The sequence below is a fragment of the Moschus berezovskii genome, chromosome 2 (assembly GCF_049115385.1).
Source record: "Moschus berezovskii isolate FMDL1 chromosome 2, NW_MosBer_1.0, whole genome shotgun sequence".
NCBI classification, from domain to species: domain Eukaryota; kingdom Metazoa; phylum Chordata; class Mammalia; order Artiodactyla; family Moschidae; genus Moschus; species Moschus berezovskii.
Genome location: NC_142461.1, coordinates 75,023,403 through 75,039,421, shown reverse-complemented (window position 1 = coordinate 75,039,421; position 16,019 = coordinate 75,023,403). Strand labels below are relative to the sequence as shown.

Here is a 16,019-nt window from a genome sequence, read left to right as displayed (position 1 = left end):
GCCCAAATTTTAAAATTTTGATGAATTTAATTATTTTCTTTGGTTGCTTGTGTTTTTGGTGTCATAGTCAAGAAATTATTGCCTAAATGTCACGAAGATTTACAGCTAAGTTTTCCCACTTCAGTATTCTTGCCTGGAGAATCCCATAGACGGAGAAGCCTGGTAGGCTACCGTCCACGGGGTCGCAAAGAGTTGGACACAACTGAGCGACTTACTTACTTTCTTTTAAGTGTTTGTAGTTTTAGCTCTTCCCTCTAGGTCTTTGGTCCATTTTGAGTTAACTTTTGTGTATTTTGAGTGTGAAGAAGAGATCCAACTTAATTATTATTCTTTTTATGCATGTGGATATTCAGTTATCCCACTATAATATATTGAAAAGATTATTCTTTCTTTATTGAGTTGTATTGGTACTTTTGTTCAGAATAAGTGATTTTTATGTCTGTCTTTAAGCCACCATCACCCAGTTTTGATTATCCTATATATCTGTTTTCCTCTATTTCTTTGCATTGATTGCTGAGGAAGGCTTTCTTATCTCTCCTTGAAATTCTTTGGAAATCTGCATTCAGATGCTTATATCTTTCCTTTTCTCCTTTGCTTTTTGCTTCTCCTCTTTTCGCAGCTATTTGTAAGGCCTCCTCAGACAGCCATTTTGCTTTTTTGCATTTCTTTTCCATGGGGATGGTCCTGATCCCTGTCTCCTGTACAATGTCATGAACATCCATCCATAGTTCATCAGGCACTCTATCTATCAGATCTAGTCCACTGTATAATCATAAGGGATTTGATTTAGGTCATATCTGAATGGTCTAGTGGTTTTCCCTACTTTCTTCAATTTATGTCTGAATTTGGCAATAAGGAGTTCATGATCTGAGCTACATTTTGCTGACTATATAGAGCTTCTCCATCTTTGGCTGAAAAGAATATAATCAATCTGATTTCGGTGTTGACCATCTGGTGATGTCCATGTGTAGAGTCTTCTCTTGTGTTGTTGGAAGAGGGTGTTTGCTATGACCAGTGCATCCTCTTGGCAAAACTCGATTAGCCTTTGCCCTGCTTCATTTCGTATTCCAAGGCCAAATTTGCCCGTTACTCCAGGTGTTTCTTGACTTCCTACTTTTGCATTCCAGTCCCCTATAATGAAAAGGACATCTTTTTTGGATGTTAGTTCTAAAAGGTCTTGTAGGTCTTCATAGAACCATTCAACTTCAGCTTCTTCAGCGTTACTGCTTGGGGCATAGGCTTGGATTACTGTGATATTGAATGGTTTGCCTTGGAAACGAACAGAGATCATTCTGTCATTTTTGATCTGTGTAGAAAGTTTTGAAATTGAGAGTGTGAGTCCTCCAATTCTGTTCTTGTTCAAAATCATTTTGTCCATTCTGGGTCCCTTGTATTTACATATGAATTTTAGCATCAACTTGTCAATTCCTGCAAAGACAAACAAAACAAACCCTGGATTTTTGATAGGGATTGCATTCGATCTGTAGATCAATGTGAGGAGTATGGCCATTTAACAACATTAAGTTTTCCAACAGATGAACATGGTATGTCTTTTCATTTATTTAGGTCTTCTTTAATTTTCTTCAACAGTATTTTGTAATTTAGTGTCCAAGTCTTCACTTCTTTAGTTGAATTCCCTGCTAAGTTTTTTATTCTTCTTGATGCTATTGTAAATGGAATTGTCTCCTCAATTTCATTTATGGATTATTCAATGCTAGTATATAGAAATGTGGGTAATTTTTGTATATTTATCTTATATATTTGTATATATTTTGTATATTTATTCTACCACCTTGCTGAATCTCTTTATTAACCCTGATGCTTTATTTGTGGGTTCTCTAGATTTTGTATATACAAAGTCATGTCATCTGCAAATAATTTTGCTTCTTTCTGTCCAATTTTTATGCCTTTTATTTATTTTTCTTGCCTAATTTCCCTGGCTACAATCTCTAGTACAATGTTGAATAGAAGTGGTGAGAACAGAACCTTTCAGTCTTTTGCCATTAAATATGATGTTAGTTGTGGATTTTTCATGGATGTCCTTTATCAGATTGTGGAACTTCCTTTCTACCAGTTTTTGAGTGTTTTCATCATGAAAGACTGTTGGAGTTTGTTGAGTACTTTTTCTGAATATATAGTTCAGTTCTTGATAAACTACTTGAGCAATTTTCTGATAGACTTTATTGAGCTTAAAAGCCCCTCCTGCTGCTGTTTGCTGCTGTTTAATTGTGAATTTGTGTCTGACTCTTTTGTGATTCCATAGACTATAGCCCTCCAGGCTCCTCTGTCAATGGGATTTTCCAGGCAAGAATACAAGAGTGGTTTGCTATTTCTTCTCCAGGGGATCTTCCTGACCCAGAAATTGAACCCAGGTCTTCTGCACTGGCAGGCAGATTCTTTACCACTGAGCCACCAAGGAAGCCAAAAGCCTCTCCTAGGAAATCCATTCAGTTGACTATTAGTCTTGAAACTAATCTAAGAACTTTAACAATGCAAAGAGGCTAATTTTCCTTAACTAGATAGTCATCTCCGTTTTTAAAATATAGTCTAATAATAACTGTCTAACCATTTTTCTCCTATAAAATGTCTCTGCCAAGATAGAATCTTTGAATTGGGCTTTTCAGAAAGCCTCTTCATTTGAAATAAAACTCTGACCTATGCTTAGAATCAGTCTTGAGAGTGGTTTTGTGTGTTGAGGGATGAAAGCTTGAATATGTGAAAGAGGGAAGTCAGATTGTTACTAGGCCTAAATAGTAAATGTGTTTTTTCCATGAGTCCATAGTTAAATATTATTATTAATATTAACTAAAGTCTGTACTCTACAGTAAGGCTCACTCTTTGTATTGTACATTCTGTGGTTTTGACCAACATGTTGTGACATCTGTCCATCATTCATACAGAATATATTAAATGTATTTTAAGTACTCTCAAGTTGAGTTATTGTGAGGATAAATGACACTTTGATGTCTACAAGAAAAAAGATTTTCCTAAGTTTTATGATTACATTTACATAAAATAATGTGGGGAAGTATATAATAAAGTTTAGAGGAAGGCCTTGATAGACTCACAGTTCTATCTCTAGATTCCTGTATTCATGTACTGTATAAAACCAAGCAAATAAATACACCTGCTGGTAGAAACCCTAAAGACCCAAAGTTATGTCTCCTCACATCTGTGCCAACAGCTGATCTTGTTCTGAACTGCCAGCTTGGTATTCACTGGAGGTTCATTTGTCCTTATCTCTACTCTTCTTGCTAAAGTTGTTTACAATTGCAAAACATAACATAATTTTTTAAAGTCCCATGCTTATATTTCATTTGTCAACCACATTAACATGAAATTGAAACCTAGAAAATGATTTTTCATTCTAGTCAGGAATTCTTCCATTCCAAGTATTATGGCCTTCTCAGATATAAATATGGTTTAAGCACGGAGGAGTCTGTTCTGTTCTATGGCAAAGGAAGCAAATGATTTTAAAGCAGAAATGAACCACTCCTCTGCAATTCATTCTTCCTGGTTAAGGCACTTCTTTGTTCTCCTACCTAACTTGATTTTGGAAGCCTGTTGCAGAACACCAGAGTTACGGTTTGTTGTGTTAGTCGCTCAATCATGTCTTGACTCTGCGACTCATGGACTGAAACCTGCCAGGCTCCCCTGGCTGTGGAATTGTCCAGGCAAGAATACTGGAGTGGGTAGCCTTTCCCTTCTCCAGGAAATCTTCCTGACCCAGGGATTGAACCTGAGTCTCCCACATTGCAGGCAGATTCTTTACTGTGTGAGTCACCAGGGAAGGTACAACTTATGGTTTGGCAGTATTTAATTATTATTTAATAACTATTGCTCACAATTCCTCTCTATAGATTAATTATCCATTTGTGATAATCTAGTTTGTAAATTTTTCATACCTATTATCCATTTAAACACCTTTTATTGATACCTTCTGATAAACTTTTGACCATTTCTAACTTGTTAGTGATTTCTTAAGAGAGAGGGAAATAGGCGTAAAAGAACTGGAGGTAGAGTTATTGTTAATTGGATTTCTTATTCAGAGAAGGGATAGTTCAGGGAAGAGATGGGGAGAAGAGATTCCTTCAGAGTCAAATTGTCCTGTAGGATGAAGGTCACTTGCTCCATTGCTTGATACCAGTCTCTGCTTGATAGATGCTTAATAAATACTTATTGAGTTAAAAATAGTTTTTGTATTGCTATTTCTTGTTTAGTTCACTAAGTCATGTCTGACTCTTTTGCGACCCTGTGGGCTGTAGTCCTCCAGGCTCTTTTGTCCATGGGATTCCCCTGGCAGGAATAATGGAGTGGGTTGCCATTTCCTTCTTCAGGGGATTTTCCTGACCCAGGTATTGAACTCATGTCTCTTGCATTGGCAGGCACTTTCATTACCACTGAGCCACCAGGACAGCCCCTATTGCTATTTCTGTCACCTACTATAACTGCAAATTGATTGTGTTCTAAATGGATGCAGAGTCTGGTTAAGGAAGCATAGGATATGGCCTTGGATGACTGTTGCCTCATTTCCCACTGATACAAGCTCTGTGGGATATCCAAGGTTCTCGTGATATCTCAGGCTTCCAAGTAACATACCTGGTCCTAGTCTTCCAAAAGCTAGAATTTTGTTCTTTCTTTTTCCTTCTTGTCTGTGATCTAGAGTTCTAGCCCTTTGGGACTGACCATAATTATGAACCAATTTTTACGGATATCTGTGATATTTGCTACAGTAATATTTATTAACATCTACATTTTAGTGGGCCCTTTTTAAAGACTCTACTAAACGCAAAGGAATAGTTATAATGGTTGACATTTTAGGTAGTGTAGCTAACTCTTCTAGGATTCTAAAATTATACCTTCTCAACACGTACTGGCTTTCTTTATTAGGCAGGAAAGCAGTGGCTAATCCTGATTGATTTCTCCACACCAACACTGCCCCAACATAATTTCCTTCCCCAAAGTTAGTGGCACACGTTTCCTATGAAGTCAAAGACTTACTGAGCGATAATAATAGTGATTAATATTCTTGCCAGGGAAAAGAAATAAACTGCTCACCTGCTGGGATGTATTAACTTTTCACATTCTCAGGGAATGCTGTGAACATGGAAAGATGTGACTTACTAAAGAAACTCAAATAGTGGAAGAGAATTCATTTGTCTTCTGGAAAAGGAACAATTAGCTCTCTTCTCATTAGCATATTTCATTAGTAGCATTTGTGGTAAATACAACACACCTCTATTAAAACGTAGCTTATTACAAAAATTCTAGTATATCAAAGATTCACTTTGTTCCCTGAGACATAATTTCCTAGAGAAATAGCCCGATTTAATTCAATCAGTGCAAAGCAAGATTAGCCTTATATCCACAAGATCATTACACAACTCAGTTAAACAAATATTAACTTTACACGCACTGTGCAAAAAGCACTGACATGTGGAGAGTCCTTTGACATTGTGTTATATTAGCTCCTCACATCAACTCTGTCTGGTTATCATCTGTGTTTTACAGTTGAGGAAACTGACGTTAAGGGGAATCAGTGACCTGATACTGAAGTTCACTCAGCTAACATGCAGTAGAGCCAGGACTTGAACTGTCTCTCACTTACCATAACTTCTTGAGAAGGTAGTAAGTTATACTCTTGTTCTCGGGAAGCTTACAGGCATCAAAAAGGGTTCCACTCTACTGAGGACTGCAGTGCACAAGAAAACATCACTTATCCAGAATACTTACAGACAGAAGTATTAAAATACATTTAATTTTCAAGTCAGAGTGGAAACATTTCTAATACATGTGGTATACTCCACCATCTACAATGGATATAATCACATCTTTGGTGATAAAGGACCTTTTCATTGCTTTGGAATCCCAAAATAGAGCAGTCCCGAATGTTAAAGAGTCAGAAGACCTAAAAAATGAATGAAGAAAAAGCTTTGGCTTTTGGGCCTGACTGGTCTCTAGTTTTAGGTCCATTTTCTAACCCACAGATTCAAATGCCCAAGACAAGATCACATGTATGCCCACTGTAAAAACTGGTCCGTAAAATGCCCCCAAATAACATTGTTGCTTCTATAAATGAGCCATTTATTTTACTGTCAGATAAAACACTTTATATTTTGCAGAACAGGTGTTTCTGGTTTCCCTTTTGAAAATATACAAAATAACATATAAATAGATGCTTTGGTTTGGGTGGTTGAAAGTCTCTCTTGCAGACAGAGTCCTCTTCATTTAAAAAAAAATTGAGGGGAAATTTGCAAACATAAAATTAACCATTTTAAAGTGTACACTGTGGTGACATCTAAGTACATTCACATCTAGTACATTTCCACTCTGATGTTTTCTTGTGATGTACAACCATCATCTCGTATCTTGTGCTAAGACATTTTTACACCCTCAAAGGAGACCTTGTTCATATTAAGAAGTCACTCTCCATTCCTACCCATCCCTTGGCAACCACTATTCTGCTTTCTGTCTCTGTGGGTTTATCTATCCTACATGACCTCTGTGTCTGACTTCTTTCACTTAGCATGTTTTCAAGATCCATGTTGTAGCTTATGTTGGTATTTCATTTCTTTTTATGGCTGAATATAATATCCTATTGTATGGATATACAATAATTTGTTTATTCATTCAGTTGTTGATGGACATTTGTTGTTTCTACCTTTTGGCTCTTGCAAATAATGCTACTACCAACATTTGTATACAAGTATTTGTTTGAATCCTTGGTCTCAAGTCTTTTCAATATCTACCCAGGAATGACTTTGTTGGGCCATGCTAATTCTATGGGTAACTTTTTGTAGATCTGCCAAACTGTTTTCCACAGCATCTGCACCATTTTATCTTCCAACCATCAGTGTGCAATGTCTTCACATTCTTGTCAACATTTTCCATTTCAAAAAAATTATAGTCATCTTGGTGAGGATGAATTGGATATCTCATTATGGTTTTAATAACCAGTAAAGTTGAACATCTTTACCACTGCTTGTTAGCCATTTATATACTAATATCTTTTTTTGAGAAATATTTATTCAGATCCTTTGCTCAATTTAATTGGGTTATGTGCCTTTTTATTATTGAATTATGAGATATATGAGATTATTATATATTTGAATATAAGTCTCTTGTTGGGTGTATGACCTTCATGTGAGTTTTTCATTAAAATTATTGTACTTTTCAGGTTCAGAATTTCTGTTTGTTTTCTTTTCATAGTTTTTATATATATATTTTTAGTCTCTTTTTGTTCAGACATTAGTCTCCTGGTTTCCTTTAGTTCTTGGTCTATGATTTTTCTTTATTTCTTGATCATATTTAAGGCTGTTGATTTAAAATCATTGTCTAGTAAGTCCAATGCTTCTCCAATGAGTTTGTTAGTTTCTTTTTTTCCCCATAGGAATGGGCCACAATTTCTTTTTTCTTTGCATGCCTCTTAATTTTTTTGCTGAAAACTAGACATTCTGAAAATTGTGATATGGTAACTTTGGTAAGCATATACTTCCTTCTTCTCAGGGTTCATTTTTGTTTCTTTGTGTGCTTTGTATTGTTTATTTAGTGACTTTTCAAACTATTTTGAAAGACATTCTTTGTTATATATGCTCTCTGAAGTATCTGTTACTTAAGCTTGTGTCAGCTCATGTTTGGATAAAGAGGTATTTAAATTCCCAAACAAAAAGAGAATGAAAAAAAGACAAGGAAAAAACCTCTCCCGGGCTTTGCAGATTGACTCTGTGATGGGCCTTCCTTGAAAACTTGGCCAGGCCATTTACAACCTCGCTTTGGCATTCACTTCCTGCTGATGCTGAACCTAAAGATCAGGCAGAGATTAAAACATAGGACCCTATCATGTCTTTCTGAGAATGCATCCTGCTCTGGGCATATGCTTGACTTTCTAGGTTTTTCCTTATTTTTATCTTGTTCCCTCTTCACTTTTGATGAAGTTGCCATAGAAGATCCAAGCCTTATTTTACATCATTACTTCAGAAAGAGGCGGAGCATCTTCTTCCTTCTACCTTCAGTCTAAGCCAGAGAGAGTACTAGAATATTCTTTAAATTCTGAAAATCTGGCCGGACCCTTTCTATTGCTGTAGTTTCTGCTAACCTATTACTGCATGTAACCATGAACATGACTTCAGAGAACTGGAAGCTGGGCCATAGGAGGATGAGATATAGGTAAGATAAATTTCGTTAGAGAAAGGGAGGAAAGCTCAAGACTAGAATTATTACATGTATCCAAACTGGTCTTCCACTTGTGCATGATGACACAAGGAGCTTACCCTAGAATGTAAATCAATGCACCACTTCCTTTACTGAAAAAGTCTTGCTGTTAAAAACAAAATCAGGACTTCCTTACTGGTCCAGTGGTTAAGAATCTGCCTTGTAAAGCAGGGGTAACTGGTTGTATCCCTGGTCCAGAAAGATCCCACATGCTGCAGGGCAGCTAATCCCATGTACCACAACTGCTGAGCCTGTGCTCTAGAACACAGAGCCACACCTACTGAGCCTGAGTGCTGCAACCACAGAAGCCCACTTGCCCTAGAGCCCGTGCTCTGCAATGAGAAGCCACTGCAATGAGAAGATCGTGCATTACAACTAGATAGTCGCCCCTGCTCACCACAACTAGAGAAAGCCCATGTGCAACAACAAAGCCCCCGTGCACTTAAATAATAATTAATAAAAAATATATAAAATATTAAAAAAAACCCAAAAGTCAGTTAAACTAAACTGTGTCATTAATAAATCAGTTTACATTCTGGCACAAATTCCTTCTCTTATCATAGACTGGTAACAAAATCTTTGTGGGCTGGAACTGATGTAAGAATCACAATTTGAAACCCCATGAAATAGATGGTAAAGTGGATTTTAAAAAGCGTACACCCACAAGGACAAAGAGAACAGGAGAACAGGACAGAAGAAATAAGAAAATTTGAGAAACTGGAAAGCCATTGGACAATAACTAACTTTAGCAGACCAAGAAAGAGAAATTCCTAGCTAGTATGAGATAAGCCAAAAACCAATCTGGCTTATATCACCAAGCCCCCAAATATCTGTAATAGACAGCACCAGGTACCTCTGGAAGTCAAGACAAAGACTGAACTAACCACAGGAGGATTCATTGCAAGCCTGTTGCAGAAGCAGTTAGACCCTAGACCACCTCCCTCACTGCTTAGTCCAGTGTCTGCTTTTCCCTCATTCTGACTAAAGATTGGTCAGTTAGCCTCAAAAGGGGGTGAAAGAGTCTCTAAACTGGAAGATACAAGGCACAGTTGAGAGCATGGAATGTTCTGAAAGCAAAAGTTTGTTTATTAAAAATTGAGCATCCCAGCCTTTATTCTCCACTCAGTTCCTAGAATACTGGCAGCCAGGCCTTTACTGGTTTTAACCCATGTGGCGCTAGTGGTAAAGAATCTGCCTTTCAATGCAGGAGAAGCAGAAGACGTGGGTTCAATCCTTAGATCAGGATTGCCTGGAGTAGGAAATGGCAACCCACTCCAGTATTCTTGCCTGGAAAATTCCATGGACAGAGGAGCCTCGTGGGCTACAGTCCATGGGGTCGCAAAGAGTCGGATACGACTGAGTGACTGAGGACTCTACCATTCAGGTAAGAAATTGAAAGAACTTCTCTGGGAAAGTGATAAATCAAAAAGGAAAGACCAAATACCTAGAATTTCCAAAGGATATGGCCTAGTTGGATTACTCTGTAGAGAAAACCCCACTTGACAGGTCCCATCTATATGTAGAAACTTCCAATCATCTTTTTAGTGACCACTCTTAAGTATAAGTAGATAGCCAGGGATTATGGACATTTAAGGAAAGGATTTAATATGAAATACTGATGCTGGGAGGGATTGGGGGCAGGAGGAGAAGGGGACGACAGAGAATGAGATGGCTGCATGGCATCACCGACTCAATGGACATGAGTTTGAGAGAACTCCGGGAGTTGGTGATATAGAGGGAGGCCTGGTGTACTGTGATTCATGGGGTTGCAAAGAGTCGGACACGACTGAGCGACTGAACTGAACTGAACTTAACTGAGACTTAAAAGACAAAAAACTAATTGTAGGAAGGCTTGTGGGGAGAAATATATTTCCCAAAATTATTAATATTTTTAGAGAGATAAAAGGTATGACACTCACATAACAATAACAGGATGTTTTAAAAAAGTTTACAGAACAAGAACAGTAACATCAAGATCTTGCAAATTAAATATTAAAAGCCAATTACATAGAAGGATTTATTAATAAAGTTGAGGAAATCGCCCGTAAAGTAAAACAAAAGCTCAAAAAGGGGAGATGTAAGACAGAAAAAAAAATATTCAACTTTAGAATAGGAACTCCAGAAAAAGAAAACGGAGGGAAGGAAGTCATTAAAGAAGAAAATTAAGAAAATTTACAGAATAAAAGGACTCACCCAATGGCTAGCATAATGGGCGGAAACAGTCCATTACTAAGAAATTTCAGGGCAAAAAGAAAATCTTATAGTCTTTGAAATTGAGAGTGAAGGAGAGAGAAGTATGTTTTATGTGAAGTTTCAGAGATTAGACTTGCATTTTATTATTCAATAACAACTGTAGAAGTCAAAATATAATGTGAAAATGTCTTTAAAATTCATCAGGAAAACAGGTTCCAAGCTAGAATTATATATTTAGCTAAACAATTTACTCTTTGTAAGGGAAGAATATGCTCAAAATCCTTCAGGCTAGGCTTCAGCAAGTACTTGAATCTTGAACTTCCAGATGTACAAGCTGGTTTAGAAAAGGCAGAGATCTAATTGCCGACATTCGCTGGATCATAGAGAAAGCAAGGGAATTCCATAAAAATATCTACCATTTCATTGACTATGCTAAAGCCTTTGACTGTGTGAATCAGCAAACTGTGGAAAACTCTTAAAGAGGTGGGAATACTAGACCATCTTACGTGTTTCCTGAGAAACCTGTATGTAGATCGAGAAGTGACAGTTAGAACCTTATATGGAACAACTGGTTCAAAATTGAGAAATGAGTACAAGGCTGCATATTGTTACCTGTTTATTTAACTTATATGCAGAGCACATCACAAGCTGGAATCAAGATTGCTGGGAGAAATAACCTGAGATATGCAGGTGATACCATTCTAGTGGCAAAAAGCGAAGAGTAACTATAAAAGCCTGTTGATGAACGTGAAAGAGGAGAGTGAAAAAGCCAGCTTAGAACTCAATATTTAAAAAACTAAGTTGGGGCATCCAGCACCATCACTTCTTGGCAAGTGAAAGAAGAAAAGATAGAAGCAGTGACAGATTTTCTCTTCCTGGGCTCAGAAATCACTTTGGATGTTGACTACAACCATGAAATTAGAACACAATTGCTTCTTGGAAGGAAAGCTATGACAAACCTAGACAGTTTATTAAAAAGCAAAGACATCACTTTGCTGACTAAAGTCTGTATAGTGAAGGCTATGGTCTTTCTAGTAGTCATGTACAGATATGAGAGTTGGACCATAAGGAAAGCAGAGTGCCAAAGAATTGATTTTTTCAAGCTGTGGTGCTGGAGAAAACTCTTGAGAGTCTTTTGGACAGCAAGGAGATTAAACCAATCAATCCTAAATACTCATTGGAAAGACTGACGCTGAAGCTGAAGCTTCAACACTTTGGCCATCTGGTGCAAAGAGCTGATTCATTGGAGAAAAAACCCTGATGCTGGGAAAGATTGAAGGCAGAAGGAGAAGAGGATGACAGAGGATGAGATGGTTGGATGGTATCACCAATTCACTGGACACGAACTTGGGCAAACTCCAGGAGATAGTAAGGGACAGGGAGGCCTGGCGTGCTACAGTCCATGGGGTTGCAGAGTCGGATATGACTTGGTGACCGAACAGCAGGGGAAGAATAAAGAAATATTGAGATAACCAAGGCTTCAAAAATTTTATCTCTCATACTCTCTTTCTTAGAAAGTTATTAGAAGGTGTTCTCTACTAAGATGAAGGACTAAAGCAAGAAATTGGAAAATTGTGGGTCTCAGGAAGCTGGGAACCCAGTGAGAGAGAGAGAGAGTATGAGACATACCAAGGGGAGATCTCATGATGACAGCTGTGCAGCAGGTCTAAATGGCAACCCAGGCCATATCTGAGCAAGTCAGAGACTCCTGAGATATTTTTCCAAGAAGAAAGAATTAATAGACTATTGTATCTAATGTGTTTAAATGTTCTGAGAAGAGAGTTACAAAATTGGTGGAGAGTTTAGGGTTAATTTACTGTAAAAAGTAGTGGACAAAAAAATTTAAAAGGTGAAAGAATGAAAGACAGATATTCTTGGGCTGCACTTGTCTCATTGAACCTCATAAGAAAGCCTGAATTGCCCAGCCTTGGAATTCCTGGATTCCTGACTCAGAGGAAATGAATGAGATAATAAATGTTCATTGTGGTTTTAAACCTGACCTAGTTGGTTGGTTGTGCGTACTCAGTTGTGTCTGACTCTTTGAGACCACATGAACTGTAGCCCACCAGACTCCTCTGTCCATGGAATTTTCCAGGCAAGAATACTGGAGTGGGTTGCCATTTCCTTCTCCAGGGTATCTTCCCTACCCAGGAATCAAATTGACATTTCCCGCATCTCCTGCATTGGCAGGTGGATTCTTTATCACTGGTCCAACAGGGAAACCCCAAACCTAATTTAAGTTTTAGGTTAATGTTGTGTGTAGCAATAGATAACTAATACAGATTTTGGTACCTAGAAGTAGGCTGTTGCCATAATGAAAACTTAAAAACACGGGAGTGGCTTTGGAACTGATTGGTCGGAGGAAGGATCTTGAGATAGTGAAAGACTGAAGACTCTTGTTAAGACTGTTATTAGAAGCGTGATAAATTGTTAGAAATTTACCAGCAAGGACTTTGGGAGAATAAGGAAAATGTTATTGGAAACTAGAGGAAAGGAGATCCTTGCTATGTTGTGGCCAAAAAAAAGAAAAAAAAGCAATGTTGTTACCAGCAGTAATATGCAAAGTAGAAATTATATTTAATCAACTGGGTGACATTGCAAAGGAAATTTCCAGACAGTGTTGGAAATGTTGCATGCCTGCTTCTTGCTGCCTATAGTAAAATGCAAAGCGGAGTGCCTTAAAGGAAGGAATGGTAGCTCAGTCAGTAAAGAATCTGCCTGCAGTGCAGGAGATCCCTGGTTGGGAAGATCCCCTGGAGAAGGAAATGGCAACTCACTCCAGTATTCTTGCCTGGAAAATCCTATGGACAGTAGTCTGGAGGGCTACAGTCCATGGGGTCGCAAGAGTCACACATGACTTAGCAACTAAACCAACACCATTATAAATAAAGGAATTGTTGGGTTTGAAATTTCTCAGCCCCTCTGATAGCAAATGATGCTAAAATTAGAGATGGCTTTCCAGCAAAAGAGCAGGGTGCAATCAGAAAGATATAGTCTAAAAATGAAGCTAAGATGTAACTACAATATGTTTGTTATGACTTCAAAAAATTTAAGTGCCTCAAAGAACAACCGTCAGACAATAAGGGCTTCTAGGTAGCTTAAGAGTGTTATCCCTTAGCAGCCTTTGCAGAAAATGTAGAGAAAGGCTTTTCTCAGAAATTTGTGGGTAAGGCTTTTGCGCAATGGTATGAAGTTTAATGTTGGAAAAGGAAATGGCAACCCACTCCAGTATTCCTGCTGGGATATTCCCATGGACAGAGGAGCCTGGTGGGCTATAGTCCATGCGGTTGCAAAGAATCAGACACGACTGAGTGACTAACACACACACACCTGAAGCCTAGGAAGATTCATAAAAGACCTGCAAAGAGAATTGTATTTGCAGAAATACCACCAACTTGGATTTAAAGGAACAGCTAGAACTAAATGAAGCCTTTGGGCCTCAAAAGTTGTGGAGAGCATGAAACATTCTGTAGAAACTACTCAGTCACAAACATGGGCTGCCTCTCATGGAAAAGGAGGGGTGACTCAGAGAGTAGAACCAAGACTGGAGAATCTTTCTACGCTCTGACTTCTAATCAAGGAATTGTCAACATGTGTCTGATAGATTTCAGATTTGCTGGTGATTAGTAACTCTTCCCTGGTGGCTCAGAGGTTAACGCGTCTGCCTCCAATGCGGGAGACCCGGGTTCGATCCCTGGGTCGGGAAGATCCCCTGGAGAAGGAAATGGTAACCCACTCCAGTATTCTTGCCTGGAGAATCCCATGGATGGAGAAACCTGGTAGGCTACAGTCCACAGGGTCGCAAAGAGTCGGACACGACTGAGCGACTGAACAGAACAGAACAGTTACTCTTCTTGGAGAAGGCAATGGCAAGCCACTCCAGTACTCTTGCCTAGAAAATCCCATGGACGGAGGAGCCTGGTGGGCTGCAGTCCATGGGGTCGCTACAAGTCAGACATGACTGAGCAACTTCACTTTCACACATTGGAGAAGGAAATGGCAACCCACTCCAGTGTTCTTGCCTGGAGAATCCCAGGGATGGGGGAGCCTGGTGGGCTTCCGTCTATGGGGTCACACAGAGTCGGACAGGACTGAAGTGACTTAGCAGCAGCAGCAGTAACTCTTCTCCAGTGTTCTTGCCTGGAGAATCCCAGGGATGGGGGAACCTGGTGGGCTTCTGTCTATGGGGTCACACAGAGTCGGATATGACTGAAGTGACTTAGCAGCAGCAGCAGTAACTCTTGTAAATCTCCTGACTTTTCCCTTTTGGAATGGAGAGTCTGAAGCAACTACCCTTTGCCTGTCTCACCATTTTATAGTTTGAGTATGTGCTGGCAAAGAAGTTACCTCTGTAGTCTCAGACTGAGAGAAACTCCACATGAGGAGCGCCATCCACAAGTTACTTTAAATGCTGAGATCCTACACTTTAAGCTTATGCTATAAATGGATGAGACTTTGAGGTGGTTGTGGGAGGACTAAAGATATTTTACATTTAGGAGGAATTACTTAGTTCGTAAATAATTTGTCACCAGAGTGTATAGTGTGGTAGTTTAAAAATATGTCTTCAGATTCTTTGATACTCCTCCCTTCAAAAGGTGGAGCTGAATTCCACTCCTCTTGAATGTGGGCCAGATTTACTGACTTGCTTCTGAGGGTAGGTCATAAAAGGGCAGCTTCTGCCTGGTACACACTGCATCTCTCTCTTGCTCTCTTTTCCTGTCCCACACCCATTTCTCTCTCAGATCATTCATTCTTTAGAAAAGCTAGGTGCCATGTTGTGAGGATACTTAAGGAGAGTTAGAGGGACCCAGAGGGAGAGTTAGAGGGACCCAGATGAGGAGGAAGTGAGGCCTCTTGCCAAAGTCCAGCACCCATGTGCCAGTAATGTATAAAAGTCATCTGGAAAATAAATCCTTCATCCCCAGTTGAGCCTTCAGGTGACTGCGTCTCTGACTGACAACTTGCCTGCAACCTTGTGAGAAACTCTGAGACTGCTCAGCTGTTCCCAAATGCCAGACAGACAGACCATATGAGATAATAAATGTTTATTGTTGTTTTGACCCACTGAGTTAGGGCAATTTCTTTTGCAGCAAACAGCTTAGCACTGGATCTAGCCAAAATTATGATGCAATCATAAGAAGAGGATAACAGACCTATCAAAATCCATCTACCTAAATATTTAAAGTGAATTTTCTATTATCATGTTAAAAGTGAAAGTGAAAGTCAGTCATGTCTGACTCTTTGCTACCGCATAGACTATACAGACCATGGAGTTCATAGGGCCAGAATACTGGAGTGGGTAGCTGTTCCCTTCTCCAGGGGATCTTCCCAACCCAGGGATTGAACCGAGGTCTTCCACATTGCAGGCAGATTCTTTACCAGCTGAGCTACAAGGGAAGCCCTGATCATGTTAAAACTGGGAAGCAATAAATTTTTTCATATTTTTCACAGTGATAGACTAATAAAATATAACTAGTATTCTTTGCATCTGTCTTTAAAAATAAGTAGACAGAGTGAAAGCAAAGAGTTTTAGAGATAGGAGGAAGCTAAGAGATTATGTCATTTAAGTCTTCTGTTTGGAGGGTACTTTAGAAGTAGTAGGGGTGCAATAAATG

At 38.9% G+C, this 16,019-nt stretch overlaps 1 protein-coding gene across 1 annotated transcript in view; it reads right to left on the bottom strand.

The window, feature by feature from the left end:
- Positions 1-16,019, bottom strand: part of ACMSD (aminocarboxymuconate semialdehyde decarboxylase) — a 61,696-nt gene that overhangs the window by 11,995 nt on the left and 33,682 nt on the right. The gene's annotated exons all lie outside the window — the stretch shown is intronic.